Source organism: Equus przewalskii, chromosome 13, assembly GCF_037783145.1.
Source record: "Equus przewalskii isolate Varuska chromosome 13, EquPr2, whole genome shotgun sequence".
Taxonomy (NCBI): Eukaryota; Metazoa; Chordata; class Mammalia; order Perissodactyla; family Equidae; genus Equus; species Equus przewalskii.
In genome coordinates this window covers 86,357,240-86,384,565 of record NC_091843.1, presented here as the reverse complement: position 1 = coordinate 86,384,565, position 27,326 = coordinate 86,357,240, and the positions used below count along the sequence as shown (strand labels likewise).

General features: G+C 38.0%; 1 protein-coding gene across 6 annotated transcripts in view; it reads right to left on the bottom strand.

The window, feature by feature from the left end:
• Nucleotides 1-27,326, bottom strand: part of AP3B1 (adaptor related protein complex 3 subunit beta 1) — a 227,528-nt gene that overhangs the window by 30,729 nt on the left and 169,473 nt on the right. The gene's annotated exons all lie outside the window — the stretch shown is intronic.

Here is a 27,326-nt window from a genome sequence, read left to right as displayed (position 1 = left end):
AGTAATTCTCTTAGAAAATATGCAAAAATTTATGACATTTAACTCCTGTTTTCCCTAAAGTATTACATAAACCACAATAACAAAGATTAGTAGGACATCACACACACAGATATTATGTCAGAACCATAAAAAAAGTAAAGTAGATGCTTCAAAACACTATTAAAATTGTTCTGTATTTTGCAGGCATATATTAAAATATTTTGACAATATATGTCTAATAAGAAGAGAACAATCGGTTAGATAATTATATTCAATATTTTTAGAGTTTATAAACTTTTTTGTTATTTTTTTCTAGGTACACCATACTTGGACATTTTGCTAATTTTCTTATGTTTTAATAGTGTGTAAGTTGATTTTCTCGGTCTTTTGAACTGTAAGAGATTATATCATCTGCCAATAAGGATCTTTTTTTTTTTTAAGGAAGATTAGCCCTGAGCTAACTACTGCCAATCTTCCTCTTTTTGCTGAGGAAGACTGGCCCTGAGCTAACATCCATGCCCATCTTCCTCTATTTTATATGTGGGATGCCTGCCACAGCATGGCTTTTGCCAAGCAGTGCCATGTCCGCACCCGGGATCCGACCTGGCGAACCCGGGCCACTGAGCAGCACAATGTGTGAACTTAACTGCTTCGCCACCAGGCCGGCCCCAATAAGGATCATCTTGCACCTTCATGTCCAATGTTGACTCCTTGACCCTCTTTCACCTTGAATTTCTTTCACCGTAAACTGAAGATTATGACCTCCTTTAAGGTAGCTTCTTCCTTTGCTTTCAAGATTAAAAGACCTTCCCTCCTTTGAGATCAGATAACTATTTGCTTACATTTTCTTCTAGAGCTTTCGTGGCTTCAATTTTTTAATTCACGTGGAACTGATTTAGGTACATTGACTTTACATTTAATTATTTTTCTCCAAATATTTAACTAGTCGTGTGAACACGGTTTAATGACTAGTCTTTCCTCAATGATCTGTAAATGCAAACATTCTAACTAATTTATGTATTTGGAGACTTTTTTGGGCCTTGACTGAGCTGTTAAACCAGTACCACATTGTTTTATTTCTTATAGCCCTACAAGAGGATTCAATTATTTGGCAAACAAAGCTTGCCTCATACCATCCCCCGACCACAAACCCACAATTTTCTGGGCTAATCATCTGTTTATCCTTCCACTGAACTTCAGATTCTCCCCTCACTCTCAAGTGGAATGAGAGGCAGAGACAGCATATTAAATGAAGAAACACAGTCCATTCTCAAGTCCTGTGGTGGCCATGTTTCCATTCAAAGTACTGCATGTGGCTTGACCTGACACAGGCAAGCTTTAAAAAAAAATCAATTTGTAATTAAACAGGCCTAATCAAGATTTTTTCCTAACAAGCGTGCTCTCCCAAACTAGGTTATCTACTATAATTGTGAGAGTACATATTAACCTAGTCAACACGTTCACCATGCCACTGACACCTGAGGACGTTAAAAAATTAATAATATTAATAATGTAAAACCAATCAACAAAAATCCCAGAGTTAATTATCATCTATACAAAACAATAAACAGTGTCTTCTGAGCATCAAGATAGAGTATTCCTTCTCCAAAAGCTCAACATAGAAGGGTGGGCAACTTAAAACAATCATCTTAAAAATACATGCAAGAGTATATGTGTAAAATACAATAAATAATCGGGTAAATTTTAAATTTCAGCCATCTAAAGTCATGGGGCAACTGGCCTATGCATTCTACTCTACTCTGGCCTTCTGACGAAAATAAAAGTGCAGCATTTGAAGTTTCAAAGCACTTTCACTTCTAAACTTAGGTTTTTTTCCTTGTATGAAAATTATTTTCAAAACTCTCTGTCTCAGTGCTCACACTAAGTTCTATTTCCTTTACAAATTCTGGGGGGGTTATTAGCATCACAGAAGACAGCAATCTTTAGCAGTGGACATTCATTCAAAGAGATAGAGGCCATCATAAAAATAAGCAAACTGACACAGAACACATGTGCGTGAGTGTTTGTACAAGAATATACACATATTTATACACTTACCCTCAGCAAAAATCTTTTTTTCCACAAATTCCCATGTCACTGAGGCTATGACAATCAACCTTAACACAAACCCTTAACTGGATAATTATATTTTTGGTGTTTTATCTTCATTCCCTTAATTAGGTGACAAGCATGTTGGAGACAGTAACCAAGTCTTACTTTTCTTTTTTCTTCCACAGACAGTTTTCCCCGAATTATTAAATACATGTCCATGTAGCCAGTTTTACGTCTATGGAAAAGCATAAAAGTTTTGGGCTACATATAATACAGCGAAGTGAAGTTGAAAGCTGGAGAGAGGCAAGTGTGTAGCAGTATGAGAAAAGCAGGACAGAAGCAGGGGCGTGGTTCACAAGCAGCCAGGAACTAGCCCTCTAAATTCCAGGGAAGATGCTCACAACGTTCACCTCAGCTCATTCAAGAGCTACCAATATGTCTTGGTTTGCTGTTCTCCCTCTCAATCGAATCCTGGGACACACGGTCCAAATATTTGTTTTGTTCTACCTTGTCTCAGAATTCTGCACTTTTGCTATAATAGCTGAAAAGATGTTAAGGGATGTGCAAAGGAAGAAAGATAGTATAATTCTCTCCACACTCAACCAAGTTCCAGAAGCACTGTCTAATGAATTCAGCATCTAAAAGGCCCTCCCCTACCATCCTCAGAGGTTATCTGTGATCGTACACGGAGGTCTGCGTTCTCTTCCACAACAAACAGCATCATAAACGGCACATTTTGCGGTAATAATACATACTTGTTTAACTACAGGACGGTGCTAACTGAAAATGTCTGACTGCTTTTTCGCTCTTCAGTGGTAGAGCTGAGTGGTTGCAATGTCTAAGAAATTCCCTATGCGGACCCTTGACAGAGGAAGTCTGCTCACCCCCGATGCAGGGGCACACATGTTAAATCCCTCCCCTCTCCTCCCCTGCCCCTGTTGTTGGGGAAAAATTCTCCACAGGTCTCTCACGTTTCTGCATGTTTTCTGAGCAAAGGCATTAATAACTTTGGCCCTGAAAATCTTTTCAAGGATGCTTGTATAGCAGACACCCTTTGGGAACAGGTAAATGGCCCCCTCTAGGGCAAAGCCGGACAGGTTTGCTAACAGCCCCTTCTAAAAGATGGGGACCCTCCATACTCAGGTTCCTCTGGATAAAGCAACCTGCTCCATGCGCAGCCATCACCTGGCCTTCATCGTGTCATCCTGTGGGAGCTGGGCTTCGGAGAAGTGCAAATGACGTTCCTCTGACTACTGCTATTGCTTTGAGTAATAAACCGTCCTTTGTCTTTCACACACGAGTCTCAGGTCTTCTACTGGCATCCATGAAATTGTCTCAGGCTAACTTGTTAGTCTGCAAGTAGGGTAACTTCTCATACCCTTCACAGTTCTTGACATCCAGTTTTTTTTTAGTCACTCAACATTTCCCAGATCCACTTACTCCATATAGCTACATTAACACTTAGTAGGACTATCATATACAGCTGTGCAATGGCAACTGACTGAGGGGTAGATATGAACTACAAATCCAGCTTATATTCAAGAGTGCCTTTTGGGAATACGCACAATGGCACATATGGGCTAGTGGCTTTGAGAATGAGAATACCACTTTACATAGTAGAAACTACTTTTTTCTTTTGACTTTCCTTTATGAAAGTCCATGTTATGACCTGGTTAATTGTTTCTACGGGTTTCTGAAGTTATCATGATGTGTTTTGACAGCCAACAACAAAGTGTCAAGTAAGTTTTACGACACTGAAGGACAAGAAAAATTCAGAGTTTTAAGGTTGCTTTTGTTTGGTTTAAGACTAAGTGCTGGTCTTTCGAGGGAGCCTTCTCCCCATTGTTCTACCCTGCAGTGGTTATGTTGGCACTGTCTGCTCAGCACACCCCACCATCTTCTAGAAACCTGGGCACATTCAATTCCTGAGGCAGCTGACATTTCGTATGCTGCCTCACGACCTGGTCCACACTAAGTGGCTCAGAATGGACACCTGGCTTAATGAGTCCCTTTCCTAGGATTTTTGGATTTGGGTCCTGGGAAGGTGAGCCAGTCTCTCTCAAGTGGCTAAAATTCTGAGATTTAAAACTCTAATGTCTGTGGCCATATTTCCTGCCATATTGTTCAGCAAGAAATTGCAAAGAAGAGCACAGATGAGAGACACAGAGGCCTGCTGGTACCTTTGGTCTGGATGGTTCCTGAAGCTGATATATTCCCATCCTTCCTGAAGCTTGGTTTTCTGTGAAATACCCTATCATTCCATCCTGTAACTTCTTTGTCTCCTTAAGCTGGTTCAAATTGGGTCTCTGTTGTTTAACTCTCCACTCAACTACTAATCAAGATCAGTCAGATTTCAGGACACTAACTGGGGGAGTGGGGAATAAGCTTATGATAGGAGAATGTGCTCTCTCACTCCTTTTCCTAAAGCCTGGGTAGGTATGGAACGGTGAGATCCGAGACTCAGATAAGGCCTTTGATTAGGCTGAACCATACGTATCTATCAATTCTGTAGGTCAAAACAGTCAAATCAGCAATTTATACGGTTCAACCTAACACCTGGCTTTGGTTCAAAACTACTTAGTCCTACCTTCTATAGGAAAGAAGAGTCCTTGATGTGGCCGTCCTAACTCACTGGAGTTCTATACTGGGGTTAGAGAGCAAAACCCCGGCTAATAATAAAGTACTACTTTGCCTGTCTTTGTCCTCTGACTCTGTGTCTCCCATGGCCATCCAGGGGAGAAAGGTGGTCTTGTCCAAGAATCAGGTCGTCCAGGGCTCCCTGTCTAATAAGAGCACTGCTACTTCAAACACTAAGTAACTACTAATCGTTGTTATTAATTCACTCTTTCAACTAATGAACGTTTATTAAGTTGGATGTGCCAACTCCTGTACTAAGGACCATGATACAGAGACAAAGAATAAGCCAGTCCTCAAGGAATCTATCGTTCAGCTGAGGAGAACTAAGGAAATCAACCAGGGTGATAAATGCCAGGACAGAGATGACTAAGAGACTAAGAGAACACAAAAGCCAGAGCTGGCACCTGAGGGAGAACTCAGGGAAGGCATTCACAGTTATTTGAATCAACTAAGTAAAATCTGACCACTGCCCATTACCTCTACTGTTACCATCCTGGTCTGAGCCACCCCTATCTCACATCTGGATTATTCTGACAGCCTTCTAATTGGTGTTCTTGTTTCTACTCCTGCACCCTACTGAGCGCAGACTGAACATAGTAGCCAGGATGAATCAGTCAAAAAACAAAGTTACATGTCACTCCTTTGTTCAAAGCCTCCAACGGCTCCTGATTTCTTTGAGAGCAAAAGTGAAAAATCCTTATAAATGCCCATGGGGCCATGTGGCCTGGCCCCTGTAATGTTCTTTGACCTCAGTTCCTATGACTCTTGAACCCACAGCTCACTCCACTTCAGCCACCCTGACTTCCTTGCTCTTCCTTGCATTCACCAGTAATGCTCCCCCATAGGCCCTTGGCCTTGGTTCCTTCTTCCCGGAATGCGCTTTCTCCAGATACTCACATGGCTTCTTTGCTCAAATGTGACCTTCTTAATGAGGCTTAACCCACTTGTATGTCTTTCTTCTGATTCCCCTTCTTCTTTTTCCACAGCCATTTAATACCTTCTCTAACACAATACATATAATTTTGCTTATTTATTATCTTTATTACCTGTCTCCCCAGTTATTTCCCACTTTTATGTTCAACATATAAACCATAATTTGACCCATTTTCAGAACTCAAAGCATAGTTTTACTATTTTCAATGATTATAGAGATTTGTAGATAATATACTTCTAGTGTTGATCATAACTGTGCTTTATTTGATGCTGTGTGCTCAATTATAACACTGTTCCTTAAACTATTAGTCTTATAGGAGTACACTGTGGTGATAAGCAGAGATTATGAATATTAATATTTGTTGGTTTTAGGATATAATTTGACTAGAAATTTTCCATTACATATAATTGTAAAAAAAAAAATGAAAAAATACCATATATCTTAAAGACACACACAAAGAACAACTCATTAACTAGAAGGAATTCTATGATACAAACACTAATTCTCAAAATATCTAGTTTTAGATAAAAGCATTATTTCCCATTAAATATTAAAACTTGTATAAACAGGATAGTATGAAAGACAATATTTGAAAACATTAAAAGTTTTGATTTAGTTATCTAACTACTAATGTTCAAAGAATTAAAATCTAGCTGCATTATAAGCAAATGATATGGGTTATCCTCAATATAATGCTTGAGGAGGTAATTAGTCCAGTGTCTGTAATAACTCTAAAAGAAAAAGCCCCTTCTAGAGTTAACAGAACAAAAAGCACCAGGTAACAATGAGATAATCCTCCACAAATCTTTACACAGCATATGTTTAAATAATAAAAGTCGTTTGTGTACCTTTAGATGGTTTATGAAAATAACCAATCAATTCTGCAGACACAACATTATTTCTAAAGGAAATCTATGTGACTCATGATGCCTGTAGATACACAGAGACAAACCACACATATTTTATCAGTTTATTACAGTAAGCAAATAAGCGTGGAATGAGAGTGCACATAACTGTCTACTTAGCGCTTACTGAAACATTTATAAGAGCTGTTATCTCCCTAATAACAGACAGACAGCGTGCAATTTTAGAGAGGAGAAAAGCTTCATATTTTTTAACACTTCACTAAAAAGTAACTGAAGAGTGTAAAATGAAAAATACTCCGTGCAGTTAGCTGGTAATGGACCATATTATCAACTCAAGTTAGATTTATAGGATACAAACTAGTCACTAATAGTTATTTTATGACATAGCATGTCTGCTTTTTTTGAGATTATTAAGATTAAAGTTGTAAAACTTCTTTTGAACATAGCTATTCAAAATGATTGAATTATAAAATTTAAATGAGAATTGAAAAATAAAACATGGAGTATCAAGTAAGTGCCCAAGAATAAACCTTGTTCAGCATCTGCATTACCATTTCAAGGATGACACTCCACGTAAAGCTTTATAAAAACAATGCTTTCCAGCCTTTTATGCTTTAATCCACATTTAGTCACTTCATCATTTTTAAGTATATTATTAATCTATTCTGCTTTTGGACTTCAAAAATATGAAGATCTGCAGTATACAAAATCCTCTTTTCATGTCTGCTTTGGTTTGGCTCATTTTACAGCAGTGCATATTTAGAGAGAGGAGTTATAAAAATGACCAGAAAATAGTTGCAAACAGATACAGTTTCATCTTTAAAATTAGTACTTTCTGAACCAACGTATGTTTCAACTGATGAGCTGCGATGTAGAAAGCTACAGCACTGTCTGATTTACCCAGCAGACTGTAGAAGTCTTTTCCATCTTTAATTCACAGTGCTGAGCCTGGGACCCAGAACAGGATTAAAAAGAGCAGAGGGCAAATCTGCTTAACTCTTAGCTATAACTATAAACACAGACTCAAAGAAATATATTTCAATGTTCCAGCAAATATTACTTAAAAAAATGGTTTATAATCCTAATGACAATTTCCTCCATATAAGGAAATTCAGGTATTCGAGAAGGTAACTGTTAATTCTCCACATTTTTACTTTAGTGATCCAGTATATATTATGAAAAACATGAGACTTTTTTTTAACTCTTACTCCAGTAATAATCAATATATGTTATAAAAAATAAATCTGCAGAAAGACCTGAATACATTATCAATAAACACTTCATAAGTATCTTACTTCATGCATGGTGTTAAGCAGATGCCAGCAAACTCTGCGTTGTGGACCCAATGCAGCCTGCCGCCTGTTTTTTATATAGCTTGGGAGCTAAGGAGGGTTTCAAATTTTAAATGGTTGAAAAAAATCAAAAGAAAAATAACACTTGTGTGACGCGAAAACTATGTGACATTCAAATGTCAACGTCCCTAAATAAAGTTTTATTGGGACACAGCCACAGTCATTCATTTATAGATTGTCTTTGGCTGCTTTGTTACTACAAAGGCAGAATTAAGAGGCTGTGGCCTGCAAAGCTGAAAATATTTACTATCTGGCCCTTTACAAAAAGTTTCCTGACCTCCTGGTAGAGGATGTAGTCAGTTTAGATTGGTGTCGAGATGAGAAGGAAATTATAATACCCTATTCCTTCTCTTCCCCTAACGGAAATCTACAAGCTTCATTGTCAATACATTTCATGTTTTTTATAAATCTGAAATCCAGAATGATGCCTAGATACTTTTATTTACCACTTTCTTAGAAAAACTGTTCCAGAACCATGAATACAGATGTGTTATATTATTGTTAGATATGTTCTACTATTCTTTTTTACATTTCTTTTCTGACTTTTGACTTAAGGGTGCTAATAAAAACAAAATTGATTCTGGTTTTCAAACTGTTTAGCAGAAGGGTTTCAATAATTGGTTACAACAAATTTCATTAGAACCAGAACATTTTGCATAAGACAAAACAATCATGTTGTGTTATATGATAGATGCGACAAACAATTGATCTTAGCAGTTCTATTGCTTTTTCTTTTTTTTTTTTTTTGAGGAAGATTAGCCCCCAGCTAACTACTGCCGATCCTCCTCTTTTTGCTGAGGAAGAATGGCCCTGAGCCAACATCCATGCCCACCTTTCTCTACTTTATATGTGGGACGCCTACCACAGCATGGCTTTTGCCAAGCAGTGCCATGTCCGCACCTGGGATCCGAAACGGCGAACCCCGGGCCGCCGAGAAGCAGAACGTGCGTACTTAACCGCTGCACCACCGGGCCGGCCCCTCTACTGCTTTTTCACTGACAATATCAATGACATAATATAAAAAAGCAAGAGTTAGCATCCTCTTCCACTGTAACCAAGCTCAGAGCCTTGGCGTTATCTCTGACATCCTCCTATTTCCCTCCAACAAATAGCTGACAAGTTTGATGTCTCTTGTATTCATTTCTGTCTTTTCTGTCTGTCTACCACCAGTTTAGTTCAGATCATCAGTGACACTTAAAATATTTAAAAAATCTTTTATTTAAAATTGCAAAAGTAGTGCATGTTTACTGAAAATAATTTCAAGTAGTATGGAAATATTAGTAAACTCCCCCTCAGGTTTAACCATAATTAACAACCTGGTGTCCTTCCCAATCTTTTGCTCTCCTTTTACTTCTGCTTGCCCATTCAAACTGGTCTCCTTGTCTTTAGATTCCTTACATTCCAGTCTTTACCACAGGCTCCTGTAAAAGTAACTCTCTTAAAAGTGTTTACCTCTCCTCTCTTTTATGCTCAGTGAGGTGTGATGGAAAGTTCAGCTGAAATTCCTGCTCTGTAACTTACTAACCCTGTGGCAGGAAAGAAGTTACTCATGCTAGGGACCTCAATTTCCACATTTGGGAAATGGGGAAACTGCCAACTATCTTTCAGGACTGTTGTAAATCAAGGCTAAACATAAAAGAAAACTTGGAGGAGTGAAGGGCCCCAGGAACAGGATTGCCATAGGTAGGATAAGATTTCAGAGCTGAAATAAAAGAGTGCGTGGCAGAAATTCAGTGCAGGTGAAAGTTACTGAACTGAAGAGATCAAGAGGCTGTGAGGTTACGTATTGCACAGGCTGTTAATACTTACAGTGACCTCCCATGATGATGTGGACTGCAGAGATTACGTGTAAGATGCCAAGATCTTTACTGAATGGGGGTAAGTGATTAAGAGATCCTAAGACGAGAATGACAAGGAAGGGAAGAGAGTATAGTAAGATGGAATAGGCCTCATAAGCGGAAGGAAGATGAGGATGAAAACAGAATGGGCTAGAAGCAACAGGTGGGAGCTTCCCAGAAACAATCTTGCTGGTAACAATGATTTCATCAAAGACAGAATTACAGAGCATTCTAAGTGAGGTCATGCTGCAAATATTTACTACAGGACAGCAAGATCCAAATGGAGGTCCTCAGAGAAAAGCTAGGCTATGGAATAACACTTTACAAAAGTACGTCAGGGAAATCAGTGGCCGTTCTCTGTATTTCACAGGTGGGACCACTGCAACTAAAAACTGGCCGTGCGGCTTGCACTTAAACAAACTGTAACTTAGGGCACAGAGGGATAGGGACCTCATCGAGATGAAGTCCCAGAGGAAGGAGAAGTGGTGTGTCTTAGTTGATGCACAAATTGAAAAGGCAGTTTTATTACAGCTACTTTAATTTTAAATAACAGGTCCCTCTAAGGATGCTTTCTTTGAATCTGATAGAGGGGAAAAGGATCCTTTTACATCATAGATGCCAGTCAGACCTACCATAAGTTGCTGAGGAATTCCTGATCCAGGGTGAGGATGAGGAAATGGGTCCTGAGACCATAAGCGCGCGCGCACGCACACACACACACACACACACACACACACATATATATGTAATTTTTATATAGTATATGTATTTTCTGAACTGAACATAAATATTTTAAATTCTTCAGTGAGGAGGTAGGGAGGAAGAACTTGATTTACTACATAGGAACCCTAGAGTCTTTGGAGTCCATGTTTGTGGTAGCAAAGCCTTCTTATGACCCAGATTTCTTTTCATTAAAGTTGCCTGACCATCAATCTTTCTGGAAAGTCCTGGATTGGGGCCTGGGCGCTTGCGCTCTGGCATCGGCCCATGTGTTCTCTGGCTATGCCCAAATATGAAGCATTTTTCCTCAGAAGCAAGAAAGGCTATGGCTTACTTCTTCTCAGGCAGAGTCAGGGTTGGCAGTGGTAAGAAAGAAAATCCTGGATTTTAAGGTAGAAGACCTTCAAGGTATTTGATGAGAGGAAAATCATTTAACTTCTCTGAGCTTGAATTTGTACAATAAAGGGTAAGGTAAGACTACCTAAATGATGGGATCGTTTTATAAGGATTCGTGAGATACTGCACATGGAAGTCTTTTGTAGATGAAAGTATTCTTCTTTAATTGTTATTAAAGACAATGTTTATTAGCAAGAGGGAAAAAACAGTGGCAGAACTAGGATTAAAATGTAACAATTTGAAGTGTTATTTCTATCAAGCAATAAGCTATAATTCCTGTTTCAACAAGCACAAACTATTCCTTATGATAAAGGAAACTAAAGGTCAGTCATGCAAGCTGGTGGGGAGATTTTCTTCTCTCCTTCAAAGAACTACAGGAAGTGGGAAGAACCAGCACTTATTATTTCTTTCCAAAGATTAATGATAACTGAGGAAACTTTTTTGAATTTGATCTTAACTATCAGTATCCTTAGTCAACAGAATAACTTTCAAAAGCAAATCAAAATAATGAGATTAAAAATGTCTTTAAAGTATCAGTTATTTAATAAACTAGATATCTGACAGCAGATTTCAAGTGAAAATTTCATAAGCCCACATCATAAAGCAAAGGAATCTTAAGAAAATCTGAATGCTGCAACATCATAGGAAGACTACTATGCTCTGAAATATTTTATTCTTTTTAACTTGCTCAGGATTACAGTATTAATAAAACCTCTACCATCTACATATCTATTTTTGGTACTGAAATTATAGAGTCCTACTTTTATACTGATTATAAGGAATTACCTCTTAGTATCTGGACATGTTGAAAAGAGCAATGAAGAATATCACTAAAAAAAAGTAACGCAGGTAACAGGAGGCAGCTGGATGGATGGAGTATTAGACTAGACGGTTACAGTTTAGACTCAAACTGGTTACAGTTTCAACTCAGCCACACGTCAGCAGGGAGCCCTTGGCTAAGTCACAACCTCACTTAGCTTCTGTTTTTCTCTTCTGTAAAATGGGGCTAATTGTACACATCCTGTCTGTTTCACTGAGTTGTTGTGAGGGTAAATGAGATTGTATATGTGAAACTGATTTTTAAGCTCTTCAATAAAAGGCATTATTGGGATTATTAGTAAATTGAGTTTTCAGTTAACATTAAAACACTAACGTCAGATAACATGGGGTCATGAGGCTAAAAGTACATATCTGAAAGCGGAACCACCATTGGAGAAAGGCTTTTAAGACAATGTTGCTGTATTTATTGATAGAACTATCCAAAGGCCTTTAAAAAAGTAATCCCTTCCCCCATGCCCTTTTTCTGTTAGTTGTGGGGGAAGAGGACTGCTCTCTAAAAGGTTTCTAAATGATGCTGATGTTAAAAAATATAGTATCACCATTTAACAGCCTCTTAAAGAGCAGTCCCTAGAATGGTCTTTGTTAACAACTGAGGGAGGAAGGGACTATTTTTTCAAAGGCTTTTAGAGGATGTTGTTAAAAGAATATATAGTGACATCATTTAAAAGCCTTTTAAATAACCGTTCTCCTTCCCTCCCAATTGTAATGTCCTTGGCTTTCATTTATTTTGTACTACAAGCCGAAAATGGACATGCCAACATATTATTGGTGATGGCAGGCATTTGTTGGATGGAGAATGATGCATTGCTTTTAAAAAGGTCGGTGTCCAGAAATAAATCCAACTCTTCAAGAACACAGTACCATTTGGAGGATATTATTGCCCACCCACCTTATCATTGAGTTGTGGTACCTTCTGCTTGTTTTCTCTAAGAGTTTACTGAAGAGGATACCACGCCAACAGGAAAGGAGTCATAGCTAAGTCATCCCAAGATTTCCTGTGGCATGACGCAGTTCTGCCATCCACTGCTACTTGAGCTAGCTCGCCATCGAATTTATGGCAAATTCTAACTTTAGCTCCTATTCTCCCGTCTTTATTAAATTATTTCTTCTCATGATTCCCCTAATTTTAGACTTCACTCCACTGGGAGATAGCAGTGGACACTTAGGGTTCCTTTCCTTATGTAGCTCCCAGGGAGAGGAAAAATTAAGTCAATCATTTGGTTTGAAGCACTAAGTCTGACAGCCAGTAAGCTCTGAGATGGTTAGCTTTGATTATCTTCTACATAACATACCAAAGAAAAAAGAATTAGCCCCGGAGATATTAATCATAGGATATGAAACAATTTTCCAACTCTTGTGTTGTTTTTTTTTTTCAGGAAAGTGTCATTTCATTTTAAGAACAAGCATTCTTAGATCTACAATACTTTGATGAAAAAATAAGCGTTTAAAAAATCGAAAAGCATAGCTCTCCAAACACACTGCACTTTTAATTCTAAATTTCAGTGTGCTCCTTACTTTTTGCCAATCTTGCACATAGAAGTCATGTGTTGGTTCTATAATTTACTTAAATCATAGTAAATCATTATTTACTTAGGATTCCCTTGAATAAATCATGATTTAGTTAAGTATCAAATACTACCCATAATACGATGCTCAGCTCAAGCCCCAGTTTGTCCATTCAACTCTCTCTGACGCTACTCCAGCCCCTAGTAACATTAATCACACCCCATTTTGACATTTCTTATAATTCAATTTTCATATTATTATTTAACTCTATTTATTTATTTTTTTTTTAAAGATTGGCACCTGAGTTAACATGTGTTGCTAATCTTTTTCTTCTTCTTCTTCCTCTTCTCCCCAGAGCCCCCCAGTAAGTAGTTGTATGTTCTGGCAGTAGGTCCTTCTGGTTGTGCTATTTAACTTTAACTTTATTCTTATGCACCGTGTAAATAACAAAGTGCTAAGCCTAGAGAATAATAATTTCTTTGCATATTTTTGTATAATTTTTAAAAAGTATGAATAACTTTTGAATTGTCTGTTAAGACAGCCTTGAAAGCACTATTCAGTTATTTGTGCCTACAATTACTTTTGATAGTAAATACTTAAATACTTAAAAACCTCTGCACAAAGATTCATGTCATTTGAGATTTTTTCCATTATCTACCGAGATAAATCAATGTTTCACTGAGAAACACTATCATAATTCTGATTCCAATAAATGAAAATTTATAAAATTTTGAAATAAAAATTCTGATTTAAGCATCAAAAAGATAGCAATAGGAAGCTATCAATTTAATCTAACATGATTGATCTGAAAATTTCCCATTTCTCTGAATTGGAGTGGTTCTGACCGGACTCAAGTAGAACTACTGTAGTAAGAACTGCCTGCGCGGCAGCTGGGCGCGTCACCGCAGCAGCACTCCACCTGAATTCCAGGACGGTGAGCCAGCGAGCACCATGGCGCCAGCAACACGAAGACCAAAGAGTACATGCTTCTGTGTGATGCTGGGCTCTGGCTCTGCATGAGGACGACCTCCAGAAACGCCATGGCCCTAGCCTTCCTCTCCTCTGCAATCTGATAGGTGAGGTACGGGTTCTGAGTCATCTTCCTCTCCCCACAGATTCTATAGGTGAGATGGTATATGGAATAATGGCCCCTCGAAGGTATCCAAACCCTACCCCACAGAACCTATGAATATGCAATGCTGCATGGCAAGGGGAAATTAACGTTGCTAATCAGCTGATTTTGAGATGGGGAGATTTTCCTGGATTATCTGGGTGGGCCAATGTAATCATTAGGATCCTGTAAGTGAAAGAGGAAGGCAGGAGAATAAGTGTCAGAGTGATGCAGTGTGAGAAGAACTCAACAGACCATTGTTGGCTTTGGAGATGGAAGTGGCCATGAGCCAAGGAATGTGGGCAGTCTCTAAAAGCTGGAAAAAGCTGGAAAAAGCATTCTCCCTACAGTGTCCAGAAGGAACAGAGCTGTGCTGACACCTTGACCTTAGCTCAGTGAGACTCATTTTAGACTTCTGACCTCCAGAACTTTAAGATAATAATAAATTTGCATTGTTATAAGCCACCAAGTTTGTGTTATAGCAGCAATAGGAAACTAACAAAGGTAATTACGATGTCTAGTTGAAAACTACTGTTGTGAATTCTGGTGTCGTAACACCTATCTGTGGAGTCTATGCTATAAATTTGTTTGCATACATATCTCAACGGCTGATCTGAGACCTGAGAGGCATCAAAAATTCTGCTTTCCCTATAGTATTTTCTCAGTGGACTTAAGCTTCAACTAGTATAGACAGTAATAATTTGAGTGGCTCTTAAACCCGGATAGTAATTTGTCAGAATCTAAAGAGGACCAGTTTTTTAAAATTCCCCTCCCCTCTTCCCCCTTCTCTGTTTTTGCAGAGCACACTGAATTGATTTTGATTCATTTGGCTAATAAACAGGTACTGAGAACCAATGGAAAAAATAAAATAACTGTCTTCTGAAGGCTCCAATTTAATGCACCACGTATTATCCAAGACGATCTCTTAACTCTCTTTAGGCAGTATGTATTCGCCTTTCTGATAAAAAAGGCATACAGAAACATTTTGTACGAGTTCTACGCAAGCAAAAGGTGATTATTTAAGTAGCAGGGGCCACAGACACTTGGCTGATGAGGCACAAAACAAGTTTCACTGGCGGCAAAGGAAGGAAACAAGGAAAACGAAAGGGTCTGGGTGGGGCAACGAAGGTCAGGATAATGAAACAGCCGGGTTAGAGAAGGAGAGGGTGGAGATTCAGAGTGATAATCCTAAAGAAACTCAAACACGTTACATTCTCTAGAGCCATCTTCCTCTGAAACAAGCACCAAAAAAGGTCAGATTTTTAAAAAGGTTATACTGAGTCTCTGAATCCAGATTCTTAAGCATTTGCAACCATTCACGTAAAAGGGAGAGTTATAACTGCTGGGATAAATACTGCAGGTGTACCAGCGAGGGCTGAGGCAACCAGGTCTACGTGAGAAAAGCGGCACCGCCAGGGATACAAGAAATGCTGCTCAGAAAAACTCCATTCAGTCTGCGTTGGTTTGGCAGAAACGTATGTAGAAAGGCAAAATGTTTCTTGGTGGAAATTCCACATCTGTAAATGACACTGTAGAAGGCATTCGGTATTATGATCCAAGATAAAAGGGAAACCAAAACATTTTACACGAACTCCCAGGGTAGCTCGACTCACCCTCCTGCGTGCTCTCGTGTTCACGGTTTCCGTCTCTGCGAGACTGTAGGATGTGCCCCTAAACTGGAACCAGGGCTTGCTTGTTTTATTTGCTGCAGCTCATACCACAATGTTCAGAATGTAGCAGATACTCCATTCATGTTTATTAATAGAAATATTCAGGTTAAAACACCAAAACGAACTTTCGCCAAGAAAACCATAACCTTCAAAGCTTTTCCTAGAAAGCGAAAGACAACCAGCTCCATCCATAGACACGAAGTCTGCAAAGAATGTAAGACACTAAACTGCATTCACCGCTCCACCCAAACTGTTCTTAGAGATCTGAAAGAACTGAGAAACTTCACACAGCCACAACATGTAATTTTTATGTTTAATCTGCCACCTGCTCGGATCATTACACTGCCTCTTGATAGATAACGGAACCTCTTGGCTGATAGCTTCGAAATAGGTATTGAGTCACATATCTATAAAAAATACTCCTGAAAAGCACACTGGTGAGTTTCAGAATACACACAATCTGGTCACGTATAAAAAAAAGACATGTCATGATGCCCTGTGCCCATTTATCAAAAGACTGGTGAACTGATAACCTTCTCCAGATGTGCATCATTCTTTAAAAATTTAGTTAAAACGTATTGTTTTCTAAGGAAGAAACAGTTAAAATAAGCCAGACACTGTTTTCTGAGAGTTTCCTTTAAACTGTTTCACCTACTCTCTGGGTGTTTAGAATCAGCAAGGCATTCAAACCTTGTTGGGTGGCACATCTATGGGTTTTAGCAAACGAAGCTGTGTAAAATTTTCAATTCTTTTTTCCCAAAGAATTTTAGAAAATTTCTGGTTCAAATCAAGTACAACAGAAGGACTAAGATGAAACTGTCGGGGGCTGACATGTATTCACAATCTACCTATAATTATGCTCCTGTGACCAAGCCATTTGGCGTAATCCCCAGAAGAAAACAAACATGTATTTGAACATTTTCTGGCACAAAACATGTCTCTGTCACAAAGCACGTCTTAATTTCAAATTCATATTAGAATCACTAGGTGAGCAGCACTCCACCACTCAAGGCCTGTGCGAAGCTTCAAACCGCGTATTACCGTCCATTGACAAAGTGGGCGCTTTATGAAGAGCCAGCCTCCCTTCACACTGACGTCCTCTGCACCCTGAGTAAATAACTAACAATTCATTTCCTAACCTTGACTTCAGAGTCCAGCCTTTCCACCTTTCTTTTTTTTCTTCTTTCCAAACAAGTGACAAAGAACAAGGAAGCTGATTGAAGGGGTCCATTATGTATCAACTTAAAGAAAGGCAAAGTGATTGATGAAACTAGCAGTCACCTTCACTGCTGGCTACTGCACCTGTATCCTTTTTGTCAAATGACCTGAAAATCCTGCTGACAGTTTAACATTCACTACAAGGATACACAGTATGGGACTACAGTTTTCAATATTTCTATTTGTAATGAAATCTTTAGGGATATAATTTGAAAACAAAAGCTAAACTTTATAATTTTCTAAGCTTTATATTTTCCTCGTACATAGTCTCTGATTGTTATCAACTTGTATCGCAAAAATATTATCATGGGGGTGGGGGGGTGGGGAAGTGCTGTGGTATGGTGGGCAACATGAATGCTTACTTTAAACTTCATCTTTGTTTGTTTTGTTGGTAGAGACAAGATGTTAGCAGGATAGTCCTTCTGCCAAATTATTTGATGAATTATAATTAAGTATATTGCTAGAAGAGGAATTTATGATTTCTCACTCTTCCTCTATGGGGGTGGTCAATATCTCAAAAAGTAATTATTGATTAAGATAAAAAGTAAAAATGCGGCATTCCAAAAATACTAATATTTTACCTAAACAACCTAAAGTTGTTTCTCAACTTTCAATAGGCGACGGGCTTAGTGAATTCACTGGAAAACCCAGTAACTAAGAATTTCTTCTGTGGATGGATAAAAGTTTACCTAAATTAAAGAACTCATGATATTTCCTTACAGCAGTGAATTCAGTCACGCGCTTACTGTGTTAGAAATAAAAATTTCACCAGGCAACAGTGACACACTTGAGAGCCAGCAAAACCTCAAAAGAAGCCACAGTTCTCTATGTGGACACAGCACCATTTCCTCTGGGCATTTATTACCTGTTAAAAACCAATCTTTTGGTGAGTGGCAGTTCAGGGTTTTTGAGAGCAAGCTGCAATATTTCTTCAGGTCTGCAGAGTCATAATTAAAGCTGAACTGAGCGGAATTGGAGAGGGAAGGTCAGCGAGGTGCCGTATGAGAGATGAGGCTGGGCTGATGGGCACCAAATGAACAAATTATGATGGGCCCCACTCAATGTGATGAGGTCAAATGCTTGTTTCTACCCACTGACAGTTCAATTTCCCTGAAATGTCTCTCGGTTCTCTATGAGCTAATTATGAATGAAAAGTTATCAACTGCCCACGCCAAAGGAGGCTTAAATACTATTTTGTGGAGTTCTTAATGTCAAAATATTGTTCAAAACAGCATGCTGTCCCACTCCAAATACAATGTGTGCGTTAATCTAAGTATCAGTGAAACACTATCAATTTTCCCCAGTTCCCCACAATGTATACAGAAAGCAAATTCTCCAGCACTTGTCAGCTTAACCAAAAAAAAAAAAAAAAAAAACCCGAGGAAAAAAAATCATTTACCAAGTAAATCTATATTATACTTACAACTCATCTCCCTGGTAACAGCAGTACAGTGCTTACACTTTTGCATATCACAGGCTCCATAATCTTCAAATAGCACTCTATATTTTTCCAGGAATGATGCTACTGGATTATTAGCTTCTAGGCATCCATACTCAGATTTATCCCAGCACACAGATTTATTACACTAAATCAGCTCAAGAGCGATTGACAGAATGTTAACTCCTTTTACGGAAACTCAGCTTGTGAGGAACAATTTTCCACAGTCTGCACTGATCATAGACAATTATTTTCTTTGCATCTATAAGCCTAAGTGCATACAACTTCGCTTTGAATCCTGCGACAGATGATAAATAATTGATAGAATTTAGGATTCAACTAATTTAAAAATGTATATGGCTTCAATCACGACGATACAAAAACAGAAGAAAATGGTACCACTTGCTGAAGCCCTATGTGGCTCGACTCTGCAAGGGACTTTCACATAAGGATGTTTAACACGTATGTAGTCTGGTTGTTTTCTAGCAATATACAACACACACACAATCTTGGCCCAGTGTCCTCAGGTTGAAGGGTCCATCACACTAAAAATAAAGTAATATGGTCTGCATAAAGTAATATATAGCACTGAGCTTAAACTGTGAGAAAAATCTTAAAATATGTAAACACAATGTACCAGAAAATGACACGTGTCAACTTTCTTATTATCACTAGATTAAAAAGTTTTAGGAATAGGCTCTATAAGAAAAATAGATTTAAGGTATAAACATAAGGGGTACTTGGTAGGAGTGGCGCATATAAGGAGGAAAATCCATTATGATTCAGGTAAAGATAAGCGGACATCAAAAAATGAGCCTCAGGTGGGAAAATTTTTTACCATTTAAAAACATCATAATTAGATATATACGTATATTTTTCGCAAATTCCTAATAATGAAAAAGTTTTTAGTGTTAACCATTGTTTCTACATTTGACATAATATGTGCTTAGATATACAATATCAATTTCCTTAACTCCTTAAGAAGTATTATCTGATATATTCATGTTTAGGAATCACAATTTAATTCGTTCATTAAAGGATACTTTCTGGAAGTTGATTTTTTCTAATTCTTATTGTAATTGCATTGTTCTAATCTTGTATTATAAAGGCAGCTGCTTGCCTATCATTTGTACTTTCCTCGTTAATCCTGACTCAGTGAATTAACCTTTAATTACAGCCGTTAAAATTGAAATGAGCCTCTTGTCTGGCTGGGGCTGCCCCCTTTCAGTGCATGATTCTGATGAAAATTTTTAGGGTCAATGAATATGTCCCATGTCATGTCTGATAGCTGCTAAAGATGTGAGGAGGTAAATGTTACCTTAGAAAGATGTGCTTTAAATTTTTAGGAGATCTGCTCTATTGACGGGAAAACAAAATAAAAATGATATTTTTAGTTTCTCAGTTTACTATGCTGAATTTTTAGCCAAATTAAGAGAGCATTTAAGAAACATAAAGAATGGTTTACTGAGACACATTTAGTCAAGCAATTTAAAGCAATAACTTATTCTCCATTTTACTGTCTTAAATATTACACATTAAGTCATAAAAAGAGCACGTAAGGAGCACAACACTTTTAAGACGTGCTTAATAGGAACAATTCTCTCAGTGACGTAATAAACTAACATATTAACAATACAGTCCATTAAACTGATATCAGCGGGAATGGATGCTATATGATGAAGCTGGAAACAGGGAAAGATTAATTCCCTTCATTGAACGTGCTTTTGATGAGCACCTATTCTGCGTGGAGCACTGGGAACAGAAAGGCCTGTGAAGGGCCCTGTGCTCTCCTCCTGCCGCCAGTCTGTCTCCCTAGATCTATGACAGATTCCTAACGTGAAAGATACGGCGCCCTTCGCTGGTGCTGACGCGGATGAGCCCTGGAGTCACCTGGCGTCTCTCCCATGACGTCTAGAGACTTAGAATGGGAAGGAACCTTAGAAACTATTATTGTTTTCTAATTTCACAGATGACAATCTGAACTGAACTCAAATTTTGACATGCTAGTTTAAAAGATAACTTTGTCAGGTCATGTCTTCTATGAGCACGAATGCCAAAGCTTCAGTGAAAATGCGAAATAAACAAGTTTCTGAAATTACGTATTTTAAAAACACCTTATTATGAAAACTTTCAAATGTAGACAAAGCAGAGTAATATAATGGAACAACTAGGTACTTATAACTAACTTTCAAAAATTATCAACATTTGTCCAATCTTGTCTAATCAAACCTTTACTTCTGAATTATTTAAAACTAAATGCCAGATATGACCCCATTTCACCAGTGAATATTTTGGTTTGTATGTCGAACAGATAAAGAATTTTCAAAGAAAAGAAAGTACTACTATCACACCTAAAAGAAAAAGAAAGTCCCTTTAATTTCATGTAAAATCCAGTCAGTGTTCACATTTCCTTGACTATCAGACATGTCTTTTCAGAGCTGGTTTCCCTGAATTCAGATTCAAAAAAGATACACACATTACTTTTGGCGGGTATTTCTCTTAATCTAAATTACGCATTGTAAAGTAGAACTTACTGAAATTTTGTTTCTTTTTTTCTTTTTTGAGCAGAAGTGTAAAGCACATCTTCAGGATCAATTTAACATTTGGGGGAGATATTTACATACTCAGTAATGTGGAACAGCTGCACATTTAAAGAAATAACCCTATCAGGCCTACAAAAGCTGTCTGTAATTACATTCCTGACTGATCTGAATAACAGTGTGTTTGATATATCCTAAGATAAGTGGCTTTTACTTTCCTTTGATATTAGGGTCATATACGGTACTTGTCTCTTTTTACTCCATATTCTCTTCTTTAGTAATAAATCAATTTCTTAGTGTTAGTTGGGCATGTGCTTTACAGTTAAATTCATTTTCTTTTCCTTTGAAGAGCAAACAGAGTTTTTGTAAGTATCACAATAATATTTTCCATTTTTAGGTCAGATTTCCCATGTTAAGAAATTTAATATTATTAAAATAATACTTATCAATTTTCCACCCCATGCCCTCCCCTATGTTCAGAAAATTTTTGGCAAGCTTTAAGAACAACGAAAGTAACCTGGCTGATGTATGATTTAATAATAACTAATACACAATTGGCAATGCATAATCTAAGATATCTTAAAGCTGAAAAAATATATTTTTCACTGCAAATATCACAATGCAACACAAGCATCACAATTTGAAATACAGTAGTTGACAGTAACACAAAGTTCAATCAACTTTGGATATAGAAAATTAAATTGCCAGAAAGGATTAAATCTTTTTTAAACAAATGATATTTCAACAACCTTATTTCCTATTGTAGTACATTTAATTATAATAAATATTATAATAAATAAAGGGAAAAGACCATCATCTGCGGAAAGAAGTTGGGAGACGTTCAGTGGCCTGTCTCGGCTCCGAGGAGAGGGAACCCACAGCAGGCAGAAGGAACCACTGACCACGAAGCACAAGGAAGAGAAAAGGAGAGGCCCGAAGCTTTCTCCACCGTGGCCTCTTTAATCCTCCCATTTCTTGCAGATTTATATACGTATTTTCTTTGTTTTTGTGACCTGCTTCTTTTTCCATAATAATTACTAGTTCATTAAGAACTATAATTAGCATCTGACACAGTGGATTCCTCATCATGGAGAATTTTATTCTAACATTGACAAAGCACTGTGAGTGCTCTCCACCAGTCAGGACTTAGACTGGCACATATTTGCTTCAGCCAAAGAAAAAATATTTTGCAATAAAAACTCTGCATCTAAAAGTTAATGCAAACAATCTCTTTTTAAAAAGTAGCTCCTTTTAATAACCTAGAAAAGGGAGAGATGGGTTACGGTGTGTTACTGACTATGAGACCTGAGGCAGCACAGAAATCAAAAGATGAATCAGTAGTATGCACACCTTCAAGTTTAATTTCCAAATTACAGCAGCTCGTACCCAGAAGAGAATTGAATGAAAGAATAAGACGGGACATGGCTAGGCCATGGAAGCACAAAATACTGTCAAACTTTAATTAAAAAATGCTTCCAATTTAAGCAGACCCAGGCCAGTGATTTTTCATTATTTTTACCACAGTTCCATGACTACTGACATTTTCATCAGAACAAATAAAGGATTTTTCCCAAATTTAAAATGACAAAATTATTTTTAATTTTGACTTACAATTTCTTCCTCCTCTAAACTCAAAGGAATTTGATCTTAGGTGGACTTCTCTGTCAGCCTGGGGCTTGAATATACCTTAAGTTTTTACAGTAAAGTGTAAAAAATACCTATTTTTTAAAAGCTAGTTCTTCCACCGCGACTTTATCACAGATATATTGTCATCTGTCTGGGGAACGAGATCACACATTCATGAAACATCTGGCACATGACTTAGGAAACGCTTGTGTTCAACCGGGACTCTCTCGAGGCGCTCGGCCCCCGCATACGTGGAGAGCTGGTATTCTGGCAGCATAAGACAAGCACACTGGAAAACAAAACTACAACGCCCTAGCCTAGGGTCAATTAAAATAAGAAAGAAGATCTACTTAAGAGAAAAGTCCACTCAAGAGAAACGGAAATCAACTTCAATTACAACTGCCATCATCATGATGCACATTGTCCTAATGATTTCAAATACTGTTTAGTAAATTTCAGACTCAGTGAATCAGATTCTGCTTAAGATTTATCCAAATTATGCTTTGCTTTTTCTTCATATTGTTTTAAAACCGACAGAGTAAGCCCCGTACCAAAAAAAAGTCTCATGGACACTCTTCTCTATTTTCCGGTTAAGTTCCCAGAACACAAACAGGGTCAGGACCTCATCCCTAAGCGCGGACAAATGTGACTTCATTAGTTGTTATCTTTGTCAGTAGCAAAAGCTATAAGCCTAGTTGCTAGCAATTTTCCTATATTCCTTAGATAAGGAACTCAACAGAACTAATGATAAACACTAACTTTGGATGCTAAATTTGGTTTGTACATAAAAAAATGCCTCTTCTTTGCCTCACTGGGGCAGCCCAAATTCAAGTGCATTACCTATGGGTTTCCTTTTGCCTACCCTTCAGCCTGTAAATCCTTGAGGGGCTGGGGACCTTATTACATGGCTTCTTGGTCATACTGACAAACTTAATGCCATCTTTTTGCTGGTCATAGGAAATTCCATGCTTGCCAACCATAACAACAGGCACAGAACTTAGTTTAATCAACGCTGCAGTTGGCACTGCCTTCGCTCTGGCACTGTGAGGCTTTACTCCTTCACTGACGAAGTGATGCTCCACAGTGCCAATTCAATGAAGGCAGATGGTGAATAGCACGGTGTGTGAAAATTATCCTTCTACTTCCTGTTATAGAGGAAAAGTAGTTCAGATATCTAAATATTAAACTCTGTTAAATGTCAAAAGTTAACTAGTGGTAGAGTCTAACTATAATTGTATAGAGGGAAATAGGTGGGACTGTGGAGTTTAACCAATATAAAGTAATAGTATTTATGGACATCATCAGAGAACGACAATGACAATTTTTATCTACAGAAATTCCCAAATGGGTAAAACTATGTTACAAAATGAAAGCATTGAGTATACTGTAATTACATCCTTTTGAGGCAATTTTCCTTCATGTTCCTACTCAATTGTAAACTCCCTGAGGGCAGGAATCTAGCCCATCCTGTTCACTACTATATCTTTGGCACCTGCCTCATATTCTGGCCTGAATAAATACTTGTTGACTGAATAAAACATTTAATTGGCATACATCCAGTAAGGAACTTCGTCTTTCTGAAAGAGAGATCCGAACTGTGTCCTACCTTGAGAGGTATCCCCTAAACCCTTGGAATTTCCTGAGCGACCGGAGTGTCTTCATTATTCCTGGTGATAGTTTATGCCAGTGAAGTGATGCTAAGCACATAACTCAGGATGGAGGCTGGCCACACCAGAAAAACAAAACACATGATTAAAGGGTTGGGCCTTCGGGCCACCGATGTCAGCCTGATCCGGAGGGGAGGGCTGGAGATTGAGCTCAGCTATGTGGCAATAACTCAATCAATTGTGCCTATGTAATAAAGCCTCAATAAGAACTATGGAGACGTAAGCTTGGTGAGATTCGCTAGTTGGCAATATTCCATATATACTGCCACACTTTGATGTCAACAGGGTGACCCGGAGGCTCTGAATTTGGAACCCATGCAGAATCTCCTCTATGTGTTTCTTCCTTTGGTTGGATCTAATCTGCATCCCATTGCCACAATAAAGCTGTAATCCTAAGTACAGTGCTTTGCTGAGTTCTGCTGGTTGTTCTAGTGAATTACCAAACTTGAGGGTGGCATTAAGAAACCCCAAAACTTGCAGTTGGCCTCAGTAGTCTTGGGCTGACCTAGCAGTCTGGAGGACGGTGGCCTTAGCATGGAGTCTGACTAACTCCGAGTAGCATATTGTGTCAGAATGGGCTTTTCTTTTTGCAACTCTGGTTTCTGTTTCATGGACTGTTCTTGGAATTACTTACTATTTCTCAATATATTACCTTTGCATTTTATGATGATCACGTTTCTTAGCGAAGCTTCCTGCATTCTCCAGAGTTAAATTCCACTGAGGGACTGTGACCCACAAAGATCAAATCTGTTACATTATGGCAGCTAAGTCAGAACTTCCTCACTAATGTGCCACAGATGGGCTAGAGGTACGCTGTGCTGCTGCCCCACCATTAGTCCTCAGGAAGGCCAGGTGGGGCCTGTGTTGGCTGGAGCTCCCGGGCTGGGTGCCTCCCATGTCCTACAGCATTCTCTGTTGATCCCAGAGCACATCGCAAATATTATCACTTTTCCATATGTACTGTGACATAAAAAGATTGGAAAAAATGAGTTAAGGAATCATTACTACAATTCTCCCATGACAGTATGTCATCAACAAATTTCTCTAGCATCATACTTGGTTATTCCAACCTGTAGGTGCAACACACTTCAGCCACACTGAACTACTCTTTCTCTAATACTTCAAGTTTGTCCACACCTCAAGGCTTCCCATGCACCATTTCCTCTGTCAGTGACGTCCTTCCTGTTCTAGCCCAGCCATCTACACAAATTCTTACTATTCTTCAAGACTCAGTTCCAAGGTCACAGGTGTACATGCTTTTCTAAGATCTGTCACCCAGCAGCACCCAGCAGATCTGTACCTCTAGAAAAGCACTTACTACAATGTAATGATTTGTCTATTTCCCTCTCTAAACTCTGAGTTTCCTGCTATCATGTTCTACAATTCACCCCCTTCTTTGACTCATTTTACTTGGCCTTTTCCTTTGTTGCCTCTTAAAGCATGTTTCCTAGAACTCCATCCTCATTTCTCTCTTCTCACTCCACAAGAGAGCCACAGAATAGAATTCAAACATTTGTGGGTCAACTATTTCATTTGCTTTTCATAAAACACAATTAAGTGTTTAGGGAAAGTATTATTTCCATTTTAGAAATTCAAAAGTTGAAGTTTACACAAGTCAAAGAATTGCTCGTGGTCACAATGATAATGAGTAGTTCAGCCAAGGGTGGAAACCAGGTCTTTGGGCTCCAAATTCAATGCATTTCCTAAAAGCTGTCCTGCCTTTCTGGATGAGTTCCTGGTATTTTAAGCTGGGACTCTGAAGTATATCCCCACACAAACCTTCTGACCTGTGGTTAGGAGAAGTCATTTTTCCATAGAAAGATAAATCTTAAATATTAAGTAAACAAATTAATAAACTTTCTTATACAATTAGTTTGAGAAGAAACATAAAAAATGCAAAGAAATGAGACAAGCTTTCATGCTGATGTTTATCAGCAGAAAAGAGGTGAAAATAGTTTTCAGAGGTAACTTTAACTGCTGAATTCACTTTAATAATTTTGTACCCCCAGTACACAAAAAGTTACCTAAGCAGAAAAGACTGTGGTTTCCCACCAACATTCCCAATTCACCAGAAGCGAAGAGTTTCATCCTAGCTCACATCTGCGCTTACACACAAATTGTCTTCCCCTCCTCTCTCTTTCCTCACTCCCTCCAGAAGCCTAACATCCTGAGGACTGCTGGTTCTGAATTCCCGGGGCTTGACGTGTAACGCTTGAGAAACTCTTAGTCAAACAATAACCAAATAAAAAAATTCACTAATAATTCACTAAAACATTCAGTTTGTTCTCGGAAATACAACAGCAAGAACTAAAATGTTTCTTCAGTTTTAGCCATCTGTTAGCCAACTGCCAATTAGTCTCATGTAAGAATGAAACAAATAATGTGTTTATACATCATTGTTATCATACACTTTGAAAAAATAAGGCCTTTCCTTATAATGATAATAATATTTATTAGGAATTATGTTTAAAAATCTCTGTATTCTGAATATATAATTCAAAGGGTAGAACAAATAGTGTAATTTTTCACTTGAAAAATAGTGTGAAAAAGGAACGATTCTTTGGGTTTCATTGTTAATATTTTGGTAATTTCAAAAAATAAAATCTACCCATATTATGCCAAATACACAAGGAAAACAAACTTAAACAATCCACTGAAATAAATAAAAATCATCTATGGACTAGGAAGTCATCATATAAGCTAAGAAACATTTCATCTACTTATTTTTACAAACTTACTCAAATCATCCAAGCCTAATTATTTTCATTGCTTCAAAATTCCATCTTTGGTTCATAGATTCACAGAATATTAAAGTTAAAAGGAAGCTGGAGATCTACCTTGCCAACATTTTAGAGTTGAGAAAACCAAATGACTTGTTCAGTTTCACCCAACTGTTAGTGGTAGTGATTCAGAAAGACAGACATTAGACACTAGAT